This window comes from Myotis myotis, unplaced genomic scaffold (assembly GCF_014108235.1).
Source record: "Myotis myotis isolate mMyoMyo1 unplaced genomic scaffold, mMyoMyo1.p scaffold_m19_p_10, whole genome shotgun sequence".
In the NCBI taxonomy this organism is placed as follows: Eukaryota; Metazoa; Chordata; class Mammalia; order Chiroptera; family Vespertilionidae; genus Myotis; species Myotis myotis.
This window is the reverse complement of record NW_023416314.1, coordinates 32817196-32833138: the sequence shown is the minus strand read 5'-3', so window position 1 is coordinate 32833138 and position 15943 is coordinate 32817196. Positions and strand designations below refer to the sequence as shown.

General features: G+C 37.1%; 1 pseudogene; it reads right to left on the bottom strand.

Annotated features, from left to right (window-relative positions):
* Positions 1–5438: 5438 nt before the first annotated feature.
* Positions 5439–15943, bottom strand: part of LOC118664172 — a 125911-nt pseudogene continuing 115406 nt past the window's right edge.

Genomic DNA, 15943 nt, shown 5'->3' with positions numbered 1-15943 from the left:
CTGCCACCAAAAAAATAAATAAAAGAATTATTCCATTGATAGCGCCTTTTGTGTTTTTCACACACACATATAGTATATGCACATAGATTACTGATTAATAATAATTGATTATTACTTATAATTATATTTTTGTAATTATTTGTTTACAAGTTTCTTTAATCAAATAAATTATTTGTTATAATTCTATATTTGGGAAATTATTATTTTTTTGTTTTACCAATGTGTCTCTTAGCTTTCAATTTACCTTTAAGCCAAAATTCTTCCTAGAAAAATATATTTTTAAGAGTCTTGTTGGATTACTGCAAAGAGCCCTAGAATCAAACAGACATATTTTTAAAAATTGGGTTTATCTTTTATGGTTTGTATTGTCATTGGCCAACTACTAAACACCAGTTAATTCCTCTATAAAATAGGAATAATAATTTTTCAGGGTTATTATGAACTCTAGCAGAAACAATATATATGAACCACAGAATGGTGTATGGTTATTCATTTAATTACAATGTCTAGTGAGGGGTTTATGTAGAGAAGTTGTTAGAGTTAAATGTTCAATTATGAAAGAGAAATGTACATGCCTGACGCTCATAGAACTGTGAATTCAGTGGGTCACATAGCATACATAGCATATTATATTAGTGGCAAGAACCCTATGTGGTTTTGCTTACAGCTTTCCAACTGAGTGTCAGTACGGGGAGAAAACATTCATTCATTTCTTATTGCGTTATTTGCTGCTCCGCACATTATGCTAATGCAGAGTTTTCATGTTTCCTTGCTTTTCTTAGCGACTGCTTTTTACCAACCACTATATCCTCTTGCTATCACTCACCTTTACTGTGCAAAAAGTATGACCGACCGAAGAGTCTTCCACTCTACGGGAGAATTTGCTTCCTGAAAAAAGCAGATCTTCTTTCTTGCTGTATTGTGCAGGTCAAAGACATTGCAGCTAGAGGTGCCAATTGTCTTTCATTAGACATGCAAGCAATCGATCCAAAGGCAGTTTTTAAATTCTAGTTCTATCCCCAAGAGTTTGCTGCTGCTGGCATAAACTGATACACAATGGCTTTAAAGAGGTAATTAACAGATAATTAAATATTTATACTATGTATAAGCAATGGGCTAAGTGCCTCAGTGGGGGAATGGATTTAGACTTACTGGCTTATTTTGCATGGAGAAGCAATTGCCATAAGAGAGTAGAGAGTAACTAAAAGGGTCTTGTCTCCAGATTTTGGCCATGTGATCCCAGAGAACTAGAACTATGCTTATTTTCTCCTCTGCATTCAAGAAACAAAATGTGTTATATGTCTGTTTTTTTTTTTCCAGTTTTTGGACCATAAAGATGAATTAATAAATGATCTCCTTTTTAAGAGCATGCAGTCCAGACAGGTAACACAAACTGTTTCTTGACACACACATTATATAAATTTCATGTTGAAGAAGCCAATTTATTTGTTTATGGACTGTCTATGGTTGCTTCCACACTGCAACCAGAGTTGAATAATTGTGATAATGACCTTATTAACTACACATGTTAAAATATTTAGTATCTGGTCCTTTACAGGAAAAGTTTGCTGTCCTCTGTTTTAAAGGGATTTTTCAAATATCTTTTTTTTATCCTTAAAATATTGGGATAAGAATTGTGGGGAGGAGGTAAAAGAGGAGCAATGTGACTGTATTAGTCTTATTTTTCTACTTGCCTTGGGACTTGGACAATTTTTTGGGTGAACCACTTTAACAAAAGCTGCATTTGATAAATTATACAGTGATTCTTATTCATTTTATTTCTAGAAATGCAACCTTTTATTATTTATGGTCATTGTATTATTTATTGATTTTTTGTTTTTAGAGAGAGAAACATGGATTCTTCATTCCACTTATTTCTGCATTCATTGGTTGATTCTTGTATGTGCATTGACTGGATACAGAACCTATAACCTTGCATATGGGGACTACATTCTAACCAACTGAGCTACCCACCAGAGCCCATTTATGGTCATTTTTAATATTTTAAGATCCTATGTAGTAGAAGTTGGATGAGTCTGCAGAACACTGTTGCTCCACCAGCCAACACCTTACCCTCTCACCCTTCCTTCTTCTATTACGATGAGAACACTTATTTTGTTCAGGTTTGATCATTGTACATACGCAGGAGCAGAAAAGGCTGAATTTCTCCTCAGTTTAAGCTAATCAAGCTATTTATATTCCACTTAGCAAGTTGTCCTAGGTATACTCATGTGATATTTCTGGCCACTTACCAGTAAACATAAAATAATATCTTCTAGAGAGAGATGTGTTTCCACATTCTTGCCTAATGTTCTCAAAACAAAAGGCAACTGAATCTAAACACAATTACTGTTTATAATATGTGCCACTGCCCATATCAGAGATGGCTCTACTCTGGGGTGGGAATAGAATTGAGTGGGTGGGGCGATGTTCCGGTATGAACAAAGATACATTGATTAAAGTGACAAATCCTTCTGTTTAGATTTCTGCATTTTGGAAAGTATAATTACAGATTAGCTTTGAGACCCACTTTCATTTTTTTCTTCGTGCACTAATGTGTGGTTCTGGAAATACACAAAAATGATCATGTTATTCAAAGTAGTTGTTCATGTAAGCTGAAGATAATTGTGTACTGTTAAATAATTTATATATTACAGCAAAATGTGAATATATTCAGGTCTAAATATAACATTCCTGAAGCATAACATTTACATTGGCAAGTAAATGCTAATTGGATGTTAGAAGTGGGAAAGTATGTTCTAAATATTAACAAATTTCATCAATTAAATTTTCAAAAATTAAATAAAAGTTCATCAGTATTATGATCATTTGTATTTAAAATTTTTACATCTTTTAAACATAAAGGCCTTTTATTTTACCTTTTAATTTTACTAGGTATTTTTGAAAGTTTAGAAAATAATAATTTCATAAAATATGTAAAATAATTTTAATAGCTTATTCTTATATTTATTAGTATTTCATGACCTATTTTTAAATTTGTATATGTTGAATATAGTTTCCTTTTATTTTACATTTGTTAGCTTACTATGGAAATACAAATGTATTATGACTCCCATGTACACATCATGAAGCCTAAACAATCCTTCCCTGTTAGCCATCATCCATTTCCCCATATTATTTTGAAGCAAATCCAAACTATGTTTTTTCTTCCATTAATATTTTGGTTTGTAACATAAAAGGTAAAAATTATTTTCAACTTTATTTCATCTAAAATATATTAATTCAAGTTACTTTCTGTCATAAAATATCCAGCTAGTTTTCAAAATTCCAATGGTCTCTAAATGTTAAAAGGCTACTCCATATGGCTACTAAACTCTTGAAAGAAATGCAGGCAGTGTAATCCAGGAACTGAAATAAGTAAACTGAGTCTCAGAGGTGTTAGCAGTTTTTTCAAAGACAGATAACTAGGAGATGGTCATATCGAGACTAGAATTTAGGTTTTAAGTCAATAATCTTCCCACATCACCAACAACAGGGACTTGTTTTTTTAAGGCATCTCTACTGTAAGTTACTTAAGTGAAAGATCAAATTTAGGATAGCTTTAATTCTAAATAAGATATTTAAAAATCTCTATCTTTTCTCTAAACTATGATACAACTTTCAAATTTTTAGAAAGTTTTCCTTTTCTTTTCTTCTTTTCTTGACAAATGTGTGGTGCTACATTATCTTCTCAGAATAAAGGAAAGAAACATGCTTGTGGGATTGTCGGAAGCAATAAATACTGAATTTTACTTTTATGGATTCTGTGAAAGCAGTACACCATATATCCTCATTTCCTTTCTAAGTCAGAGAACTCTTTTATATCCTTAGGAAAACTCAAGAAGCTGAAACTATTTTAGAAAGTGTATATGTTTGCCCACATGTAGCATTTGCATTACTCAGTGTTTTATTGTGGTATAAAAAGTTCACAAAAGGTGACATAAAAAGTTCAATTTGGAAATTTACCCCCTAGGAATTTCCTCCAAAAATCTAGTTCTGGTGCTTAACATGGCATTTCTCTGACTGGAGTCATGCCCATCATCATAATAATGAAGTGATACCAGTCACTTCTTGTATCTTCTTTGTGTCGGGCTCCTTTCATATATGGCATGACAATTCAGTTAAGGGATTAGTGTGCATAAGACTTTGTTGATATCAGAATAAAGCAAAATAAATGCATAGTCAAAATGATGTAAACTCAGTACCCAGAACCTCCCACAGCCACATCAAAATTACAACTTAACTACAAAACAACCATCATTCAGAACTGCTAAAATCTAGCTGAACAAAAGTCCTATGAATAAGGATATAAAAAAGAAGCCATATCCAGACGGCTAGGAGGAGCACAGATGCAGAACAGCCTGGTCCCACACCCACGTGTGGCAGATAAAAATCAGGCTAGCCCTGGACAGCGTTCTCAGTGGTTAAGCCCATGGCCAAAGGGTCACGGGTTTAATTCTCAGTCAAGGGCATGTATCTGGGTTGTGGTCTGACCCCTGACCCCAGTGGGGGCACATACAGGAGGCAACTAATTGATGTATCCCTCTCACATCTCCTTCTCTCTCTTTCTCTCTCTCTCCCTCCATCTCTCCCTTCCTCCCTCCTCTCTCTCTCTCTCTCTCTCTCTCTCTCTCTCTCTCTCTCTCTCTCTCTCTCTCTCTCCTTTCTCTCTCCAAAATATCAATGGAAAAAATACCCTCAGAGGGAGGATTGACAACAACAACAATCAGGAGGGTCATCTCTGTTGCAGAGGGTCCCCCATAGGAGTGAGGGGCTCAGCTCAAAAGTCCCCTTACATGTAGGAGGAGGAACTGAATTGTCTGGCATTAGCTTGAGAGCTGGAGGGGCAGCTTTTTCTCAGGTCCAAGTGCTGGGAGAGGCCATTGCTCCTTTTTAGAGCCTTCCTCCTCACAGAGCCAGCAAGCTAGTGCTGGCTCAGTCCCGGACTGGGACCTGGTACATGTGAGAGGCACAACCAATTGAGGTGTCTCTCTCACATAGATGTTTTTCTCTCTCTCTTTCTCCTTCCCTCCCTCCCTCCCTCCCTCCCTCCCTCCCTTCCATCTCTCTAAAAATCATTAGCCTCCCAGTGGCCACCAACAATACTTATTCACTTACATGATACCTCATATTTTAGCTACTGCTACGTACAAGGGACTGCCCTAAATGTTGATACTAAAGTTTCAGACATGCACCTTTAGAAGGACTAAGTGGGTCTCTTTCCATGATGAATGAGCCAGATTGAAAGAATATGGGCTGATATATTGCCGTTATGATTTTCCCTTACTCTTTACTTTATTAATTGTATGTTTATTTGTTTGTTACCATTTATTGAAGGAGGCATTATAATAAATGAGTAGAATGCATGAATAATAAATGTTTGGGGTGGAACACAAATGTAAGGTAGTGTACTTCTTCAGTAGAAAGGGACTGATTTCTCACTGTGGAGCAGAGACAAAATTCAAAGCCTTAACTCTGTCACTGGCAGCAATTGGACCTTCTTTGCACAGGTATTTAACGTTAGTAAGTCTTGGTTTCAATATCTGTAAAATGGGGGAAATAGTACACACTTTATAGAAGTATTACAACATTTATAAATAACATGGAGTTCTTGGCACATAGCAGTCACTTAGGCAACAAAACAGAGCTATTTGCTAGAAAGACTGATTCTGAGTTAAACTCAAGCCAAATACATTTATTGAATTCAATACAGCATGCCTCTTATTTGGTACCTCATGCTGAGAACACACAAGGGAAAGAGACAGTGACTGTAATATTTATCACTCACATCAGTAGTCTTGGCTGATCAAAGGAAATACATTTACCAGTCAACTAAGAAGCAGCCTCATTTTGGTTGCTTGAATATGCAACCTTAAAGGAGGAAAACATCTAAGCCTGAATTCCATCAGAGCTCATTAATTTTGTGACAACAGAGCTGTTTACTTTGAAGCCAGTGAAAATGAAAATATTAGCACAGGGAGACAAATAGGTATTTGTGAAAGAATTAATTTACCTCTGAAAAGAATAGGCTGACTTAGCAATTAGGACTTTATGAAAGTTGAACAGTCTTTATTCAGTGACACCACTAGAATGAACATGTCTTTCGTTTTACTTCCATAGTATGAACTCTTGCACAAAATTAACATGCATGGGCAAAAAAAAAAAAAAAAAGAGAGAAAGAAAAAGTGGAGGAGGGGGTTGCAGAAAGACGTGTGTGTGTGTGTGTGTGTGTGTGTGTGTGTGTGTGTGTGTGTTGATCCTCATTCAAGGATTTTTCCACCCATTGATTTTTAGACAGAGTGGAAGGGAGGGGGAAAGACAGAGAGAAAAACATCCATGTGAGAGAGACACATCTATTGGTTGCTTCCTGCATGGGCCCCAACTGGGGGCTGAAGATTGAGCCTGCAACCAAGGTAAGTGCCCTTGACCAAAATCAAACCTAGGACCCTTCAGTCCTTGGGCTAATGTTCTAACCATTGAGAAAACTGGCTAGAACAAGACGTTTTAATTGATAACCCAAATGCATCAGAAAATATTTAACTTCCCTCGCCTGGCCCCATTTCCTTGGCTGTCTAATCTAGCTTCCTGGGATGGATTCAGTGGAAGGTGGAATGGAACTGTACCAACTAACCCTATTTAGAGAGAGTGATCCCAGAAGACCTATTCCCAGATGGGAATGGGAGGCAAGATGTTCTAGTGGAGGGAGAAAAGTCATAGTCAGCAAAGTAAGCAGGGGAGTAGAGGGCCCAAAGAGATGTGGGATCCATCAAATTAGACAACCCAGCAGTTAGGAAATTAGATGAATGAGCCAAAGCTTGGAGAGAGGGAATCAAAGGGGATATGGGAGAATGGCTAAATAACATTTCTAGGCTACTATTACTAATGAACCCTATATTTCTCTGTTCTTTCCTCTGATCGGAATTTTGGCAGGGCTGCCTGAGCTGGGGACACATCTCTCAAGCAGCAGAATCAGTCCCAGAACACGGAATCCAAGAAGCTGCTGCTGTAACTTCCAAAGGGCCCATTGGAGAGTCAGTGCTGGCCCAAATCGCCATCTGCTGTTTGTTTTGTCCCCTCCCCTCGTTTGGCTCTTCCCCTATGCTTCAGAGACTGACTCATTCCTAGTCAACACCAAGTGTCATTTGAGATAAAAAAATAATAGTAATAATGTCAGTTTCTACACAATATATTGGATTTAAAAAATTTACTATGTAACCTCTTTTTAATGTGTGTGTTTGTTGTTGTTGTTGTTGTTATTTCCCCCACCAGGACTTGTTGCAAATAGTCCATAATCCTAATTCAATTAAATCAATTTATATTGAATGTTTAATACTATTCCTGGTTATAAATAATGTAAGACTCTAGTTCTCTAACAGCCCAATAAGAAGGACACTATTCATATGTGTGGCCACTGACATCTGTTAGGGAGGTGCAAGAGGGGACTGAAGTATCAGAGACATGGGCCTAGCTTGGTGGTCTCAAACTGGAGACATGCACCTCAGGGCTCACTGATGTATTCCACGGGCATTGATTTCCAGGTCCTCAGTTGCTCTGCCTAATCTTACTGGTGATTTTAGTTTCTACCTCCTATTTAAATACTGTTCTTCTCTCATAATACAAAAGTAAGCATATAACACTGAAACATCTAGAATTACCATAGTGCACTGCCCAGAATTGACAAAATCAAAAACTCTACAATGTCAAATACACAGGAAGTTAAACATATTAGTACCAGAAAAGTCTCCTTTAATCAAAGCTTTATAATTCACCCACCATATCAACACAATTTTTCAATAAAATTTAAATTATTATGTTAATAATTACCAGAATTCCAGTTGTTGGCTCAACTGTATACTACTAATATTGGAACTAAAATATGTTTTAAATATAAAAAGTGCAGAAAATAAAAATACAGATATATCAATTATATTTGATTACATACTTCATTGTAAAAATATGATAGGTTGACTCATAAAAGATAAAAATATTCAAGTATGAAATGTATTACATTGGGATACAATTCTGAGGGAGAAGTGGGATAAGATGTAATATCAAGGAAAGAAAGAAGGAAAAAACTCATTTATATATTTTGAAAATGTATTTTGATGGTTATCAATTTATTGTCACATGGAATTCATTAGAGATCATGAAACCACATGGCATGATTATACTTATTCAATGATCCTATTGTAATAGTTTTTCTCACAAAGTCTAATTTATATAAAAATGATAGGACTACACCTTTTCTTTTGGTTGGTATTTGTTTTCTGTATATTTCTCTGTCCTGTGCTTTTACTTTCAATATATACATATATTGAAAGTAAATATGTAAAAGTAAATATATATATATATATATATTTACTTTTATATGTGTTTTTTAAATAATATATAGTTGGTTTTAAAAAGAAACTATTTAGTAATTATCTTTTAATTAGACTATGTAAGTTGACATTTATATTTAATGTGATTATTGATATGCATGGGTTTAAAACTATATTTTAGAATATTATTCTATTTATTGTGCCTAGTATTTGTTGTTTTTTCTCTTTCCTTGCCTTCTGCCAGGTCATCATTTTTAATTATACCACTTTTCACTTTGTTTATAAGATCAACATTCATTTACTAATATTTTAGTGGTTATCCTTATAATTTCAACATGCTTCTTTTATTATTAAAAGTTAGTTTTACCTTCTTCCTAGGCAATGCCAAAGAACTTCTGGTAGGAAATCTCCATTTACCTAGGATTCATCAAGCTAGCACCTGTTCATTGCTTTAGTTTTTAATGTTAACAGAATAGTCTGTCCTAATATGCTTCCCCCAAACTAAAACCAGTAATTAAAAAAAAAAATCATCTCTGTATTTATTTAAACTGCACTATATTTTTACTCAACTATTTTTCCATAAATCCTCCATTATTTTCAGAAAGTATGTTCTGAGACCTCCAATGGATGCCTCAAACTGCAGATAATACCGAACTCCATATAAACTACTAGAGCCTGTTGTGGAATTTGAAATCACATGGCACTGCCCACCCTCGAGTCGCCAGTCTGGCCCTGCCTCCCTCCCTGCGCCCCGCAGCAGCCGCGGCCCCTGCTGGTCCAGCCCTGCCTCCCTCTCCAGCCCTTGAAGCATCTGTGGCCGCTGCTGATCAGGCCCTCCCCCAGCGCAGGTGCGTGGAGGACCCTGCCTCCCGGCCCCTGACACTGCACATGCAACCTCCTCCTTCCGGTTGACCCGTTATGGTGTCCTGGTTAATTAGCATATTTCTCTATTTTTTATATACTTTTTCCTATAGGGACATACCTAAAATAAAGTTTAATTTATAAGTTAGTCATAGTAAGAGGTTAAAAAACATAATCAATAATAAAATAGAACAATTGTAATCAAGTGCTGCTTAAAAATGGGGACATATTTTCATTTTTAGGTAATTTCCTCATTGTGTGAACATCAAAGAGTGCACTTACACACACCTTGTCCGAATAGCCTTCTACACATCTAGGCTATATGGTATCATCTAATGCTCTGTGACTACAAACTTGTATAGCATGTTACTATAATGAATACTGCAGGCAATTATAACACAATGGTAAGTACAGGACTTTTATAAGACTGGCAGTACAGTAAGTTTGTTTATACCAACATCACCACAAACTCCTGGGTAATGCATTGAATGTTGATGACTAGTTTCCCATAAAAGGTGTCTGAGACCCTATGGGTAGGAGTGGTTGCTTTCAAGCTTGAGGGCCAATGAGCCTTTTTGCAATGATTAAGATATGGGTATATAGAGGAGGACAGGCTAGGAAGAGGAGGGAGGGAAGGTAAAACGGAGAGGTGAGTCCTACTGGGAAGTCAAATATGATGACACAAAGTCATCTCACAACCACACTTTGAGTCTTGCCTGAGCAAAGAGGGTCAAAAGCCTACCACATCGCTAGCTGATAGAAAAAAATTCAGCTTCATTAAAATCTTATGGCACCATCATCATACATGTGGTCTGATATTGACTGAAACATTGTTATGCAGTATATAACTGTATAACAACATAATGTAATAAAAGTTATATGAATGTAGTCTCTCTCTCTCAAAATAAATGGAACTGTACTTAACCTTTTTCTCTTCCAGGAAGCATTTTATGGCTTCTCCTTGGCATATCCGAATTGCCAGCATCATTACTCTTGGGCTTTGAGGTCGTTATTAAGTGAAATAAGGGTGACTTGAGCACAAGCACTGTGATTCTGGGACAGTAGTTCTAGTAACCAAGATGGTTAGTAACTACATGACTAACAGAGGGAGCATCATATCAGGCCTGGGGCAGGGCCAGACAGCATGAGATTTCATTATCATGCAGTTTAAAAGTTATGTGAAATAAGTCAGTCAGAGAAAGATAAATATCACATGCTCTCACTTATTTGTGGATTATAATGAACAACATAAACCGATGAACAAAAACAGATGCAGAGACAGAGAAGCATCGATCAGATGCTCAAAACTCAGAGGGAAGGCAGGGGAGGGTGGGGGTAAAGGGGAAAGATCAACCAAAATACTTGTATGCATGCATATAAGCATAAGTGATGGATGTGGACAACACGGGGGAGGGTGAGGACAGGATTGGGGGGATGAGGGGACATTGGGAGGATAAGGACACATTTGTAATATCTTATTCAATAAAGAAAGAAAGAAAAAAATTAAAAAAATAAAAGTTATGAACCATTTATTTCTGGGATTTTTTGAAATATTTTTTATTATTGATTTCAGAGAGGAAGGGAGAGGGAGAGAGAGATAGAAACATCAACGATGCTCAGGTTGACAGTGGGTAACAAAATGCACAAAATGAAACCATGGATGAGAGGGACTACTGTATATTTTCTTTGGATGACTTATTTCAGGCCTACTTTCTACAGGAGAAGATAATCTTCATGGGATTAAGGATATTTTAATCTTGTATGCTGTGTCTCATATCTGCATCTATCAAGGCTGATTTCAATCTATCAACAAGATATCACTAAGTGTAAATTTGGGAAGATAAGTATACAATTAGCTTCAGCACATGACTGAAAGTGAAATTTTTGTCACTTGCATTACAAATTGTTAGAAACCTATTAAACTAGATCCGAATTTCTCTTTTTTATTATGGCCTAAATGAATATTTTAAAAATGTCCTTGACACATGGGGTATTTTAAGAGAAAAAGTCTTGGAGTAAATTTTTATTACTATTTTATATGTATTTTCCTCCAAACCATTTGAGCTTTCTGCCGCATTAACATCTCTGTTTTTACTAAATCCAGCTATATTAAGTAATAAGATTATTTTCATGGCCGATTTGGATAAAAGTTGATTTGCCTATAAAATGAAATGTATATATATTTGCGTGTGCGTGTGTGCATGTGTGTATTCATCTTTGGTGAGGAGAGTGGTAGCTACGTTTACTTAACCATATTACCTACCCCTACCCCCAACACTCTAGACAGGCACAACCTACCTGATATGATTCTTTTAGTGCAACTCACTGCAAGTCTCCCATTTAAAATAAGACAAAGAGAAATTTGCAATAAACACAGATCATTGATATATTAGTAAACTAAAGGATTTCCTGCTAACAAGGTAAAGTATTTTTCTACATTAAAAAATGTGATTTACTCCAGAAAGAAAATAATTAAGTATTGGTCAATAGCTAAGGCATTTTAATAGTATCTCTCTAACAGCCAAAACTACATTAAAATAATAAAATCTGGACTTGAGAAAGTTTCATTCATTAAACAAAAATTCATTTTCTTCACACTGGAAAACGGTTAAAATGTTTTCTAAAATGGATATCAGATTAGGCAGATACAACTTCACATTGAAATACTTTGAGTTCATGTGGGTCCTAGAATCTGGAAGCATCAGCTGTTTGATGAATTCAAACTGGGATAAGAGCTCAGATTATATCAATGTCTTATGTATCACCAAAATGAATTAAGCATAGCATGTGTGCAGGGCTCCCTCTGTAACCAGCTAAGCCCTGTGGGGAATATTATAGAGGCCTGAAAAGGGCTCTGATCTCAGGGTGCTTTGAACTGGACTTGGGAACCAAACAAAGACAGATGAAATAATAAAAATGTAAGAACATTCAGTTGGGTGATACTATGTAGCTGCCATTTAGAACAGCGGTTCTCAACCTGTGGGTCGCGACCCCTTTGGGGGTCGAACGACCCTTTCACAGGGGTCGCCTAAGACTTTCGGAAAACACATATAAAATTACATATTTTTTGTGATTAATCGCTATGCTTTAATTATGTTCAATTTGTAACAATGAAATTGGGGGTCATCACATCATGAGGAACTGTATTAAAGGGTCGCGGCATTCGGAAGGTTGAGAACCACTGATTGAGAGGAAGGACAAATGAGTGTGGGCTACAGTGGTTAGAGAAGGATTTTTGTGACAATTCTCTGTGTGTGAGTATGTGTGTGTGTGTGTGAGAGAGAGAGAGAGAGAGAGAGAGAGAGAGAGAGAGAGAGAGAGAGAGAGACAGAGAGAGAGAGACAGAGAGAGAGAATGGAATATAAGTAAAAACTATTTTTCAGGCTTTTTAACCTGGATAGAATGGGGGGGGGGAGGAGTATAGTTTTTTTGGAGGGAAATAGCCTAAGCAAGGATTAGGAAAAATAATTATCAGGTGCCTGCTAGGACTAGTGAGATATTTAGAACACCACCCTGATTTCCTGGACTCATGTGGGCTAATGGGGCTGAAATGATACATAAGTGCCTAATGACCTTATAAGGCTAATAGAAAAGTAATAATGATAAGAATTAATAATAGTATATTTAATGTGTAAACTATGTACATGATTTAATTTTTACAACAATTCCATGTATGCTTTATTTCACTATACAGATGGGAAATGGATTCTTAGGAATGATATAAGCCAGCCCAAATCTCATACTAACAAATGACAGAGTTGGGCTCCAATTGACTCCACAGCTGATGTCCTACCCAGACTCTGCCAGCACAGGTAAAGTTTTAACAGAAGGTTACAAAAAGGAAGGTCATAAAAAAACCCCACCTCAATGCCTGATCTCTAGGGAGATAGAAAGGTATGTTTCCACAGAGTAGGAAACAGATTCTGATCCATACAATTTCTTTGTTTACTCCAGTTCTTTCATGTGGATTTGCCTTCTACATTCAGAGAAGTGATGGGTAAGAAGTATGACACAGTTGGACAAGCAGGCCTGTTCTTCACTTGGTAACTGACTTTCTAACTCCCCAGCCTCAGTTTCCTGAGACCTCTCTCCTGTATAGAATGGAGATATCAAGCCATCCTTGCCTGATCTCTGAGAGGGTGAAATGTCATAAGGTGTCTTATGTATTTAGCAAGAATATATGGCCCTAATTATTATGATTCCTTTGTTTCCAACACAAAGGAAATTACAGCTTATATTCTATTATAGTTTCTTAGTAAATAGAGACCCAATCAGGATTTGTTACATTCTGCTTTGTACATCTTGCTCACATCAAGGAACCTGAGTCTCAGAGAACAAAAACTATGGTTGATTTGTTTGCACCTCTCCCACCTGGTGATACAGGAAGCGTGTAGAATTTTTTAGACACAAGCAAGAAGTACCTTCTTTAAATAATGATAAAGACATATCTAGGAGATATAGATAGTAAATTCCCAGCAGATATTACTATTATCCATATTTTTTAGGTACAGACCCTGAGGTACAAAGAGGTTATTAGTCAACTTGCATAACTTATAACAGGTAGAGTTGAAGTTTAAAACAAATAGTGACCCAGCCGGTGTGGCTCAATGGCTGAACGTCAACCTATGAACTAGGAGGTCAAGGTTTGATTCCCTATCAGGGCACATGGCCGGGTTGTGGGCTCAATCCCCAGTACTGAGGGTACATGAGGCAGTCCATCAATGATTATCTCTCATCATTGATATTTCTATCTCTTTCTCCCTCTCCCTTCATCTCTGGAATCAATAAAAATATATTTGAAGAAAAACCAAAACATAAAACAAATAGTATAGTCCCAAGGTTTGCACTCAATTGTTTTACTGTAACAAATGTATTGGATTTTAATTTTAACTCACCCTCTTTATTACATAATACACACACACACACACACACACTCTTTTCATTACTGCATTAACAAATCTGTCACTTAATCTAAGTCAGATCAATTATTGGAAAATGGAAAACAAAGATATATTAAACATGGCCATAATCAGAAATGGAAATCAATAAGTGTCATAAATTGTTATGCAATCTATAGTCAAATAACATGTTGGGTGTAGCAGGAGTGCAGAGGATGGAATGTCCTGCTCTCCCTTGAGTGTCAGCAAAAGTTTCAGAGAAAAGATGAAGCTCTCAATTTTGAAAGATGACCAACGAGGCATTAAAAACAGGTATTGTCAGCTACTCATAAATGATAATTTAATGTGAAATTAAACTAGTAATGTAAAGTTTTATAAAGTGTGCTTGTCAGAACATTTGTTTCATGGGATATTAAAAAGATACCCTGTCTAAACAGGCAAGGCAAAACCTTACAGCTAAATAGGTTAAACAAAAACAGCCTCGATGGCATTTGTTATTTTTTTCAAGCTGGTGACAGGCTATAGAGTTTGTTCTGAAAATTAAGGTAATACCCCCCTCTAGATAACATTTCTCAGGGAAAAGCTTTTCAAGGACCACGTTTGTGCGATGTTGAATTAGGGCCTTCCCCTAATTTAGGGATGGTGAGGCTCAGCATGGGAACCATTCTGTACAATGGTCACTTCAGTATGTTTGTTAGATTTCATTACAGTCCACTTCCTCTTTGCTAGTTTTCTAACTCGGATGACCATACCCTTCTGCACTGTCCAACTCTAGAGGTTCTTGTAAGGCTTGCCTAATTTCAGTTATGTATGCACCTGGGTAACCAGTCATTCTCCATTATCCAAATAAATCCATTTTTGGGGATTTGTGCTCTTGCTAGTCACGTAGGCATCCCTGAATTAATGGAGATGTGATATTAATTTTAAGTGGCCTTCTATCATTGGTTGGAAGTTAAACATAGGAAAGTAAGAAAGAAGTTGGCATTACTCCTGGTTCTCAAAAAGTTTTGTCTGAATCAATAGCTGTCACTGTGGGGAAAAGGACTCAGGTGACAACTATAAAAATAACAAATGAAAGATACAAAGGGAATAATATGAACAAGAACAAAAGTATCACTGCCTCTTTCCTACCTACCCTTGTAGGATCTCAGACTTTTCAGAATCCTAGCTTTTCTAGTTCTCAGTAGATTTCTCATATGAACTCTTGAACCATCTTCTCTTGCTCCACTGCTAGGCATCCACTGGGCACCACTTCATTGAAGGCCCTCATATAGGGCCCTAGAGCACTAAGCACAATCAGACCACAGAGCTATAGTGTGCAGTTGTGTCACGTGGGAGAATGCCCCATCCCATTAGTACTATACCCCATGAGAGAGATTCCAAATGAACAATTATGACTGTCCAGTTTCCCACATTTGTTTGTTGTTGTTTTTATTAAGAAAAAAGAAAAGAAACAAAAGCTTCTGTTATTTTATAACTAGAGGCCCAGTGCATGAAATTCATTCATCAGAGGGGTTCCCTCAGCCCGGCCTGCACCCTCTCGAATATGGGACCCATTGGTGGATGTCTAACTGCCTCTCACAGTCCGGGACCACTGGCTCCTAACCCTCGCCTGCCTGCCTGCCTGATCGCCCCTAATCACCTCTGCCTGCCTGCCTGATCACTCCAAACTACTCCCCCGCTAGCCTGATCTCCCCTAACTTCCTCTGCCTCGCCCTGCACCCTGGACCCAGGATTCCCTCCTCCAGCCTGTCCCAGGCACCTGGGATCCGGGCTTCCCTTCCTCTGGCCAGCCACAGGCACCCAGGACCTGGGTCTGCTTTGCACAGGCTGGCCACAACCACAGGCACCTTGGACTGTGGA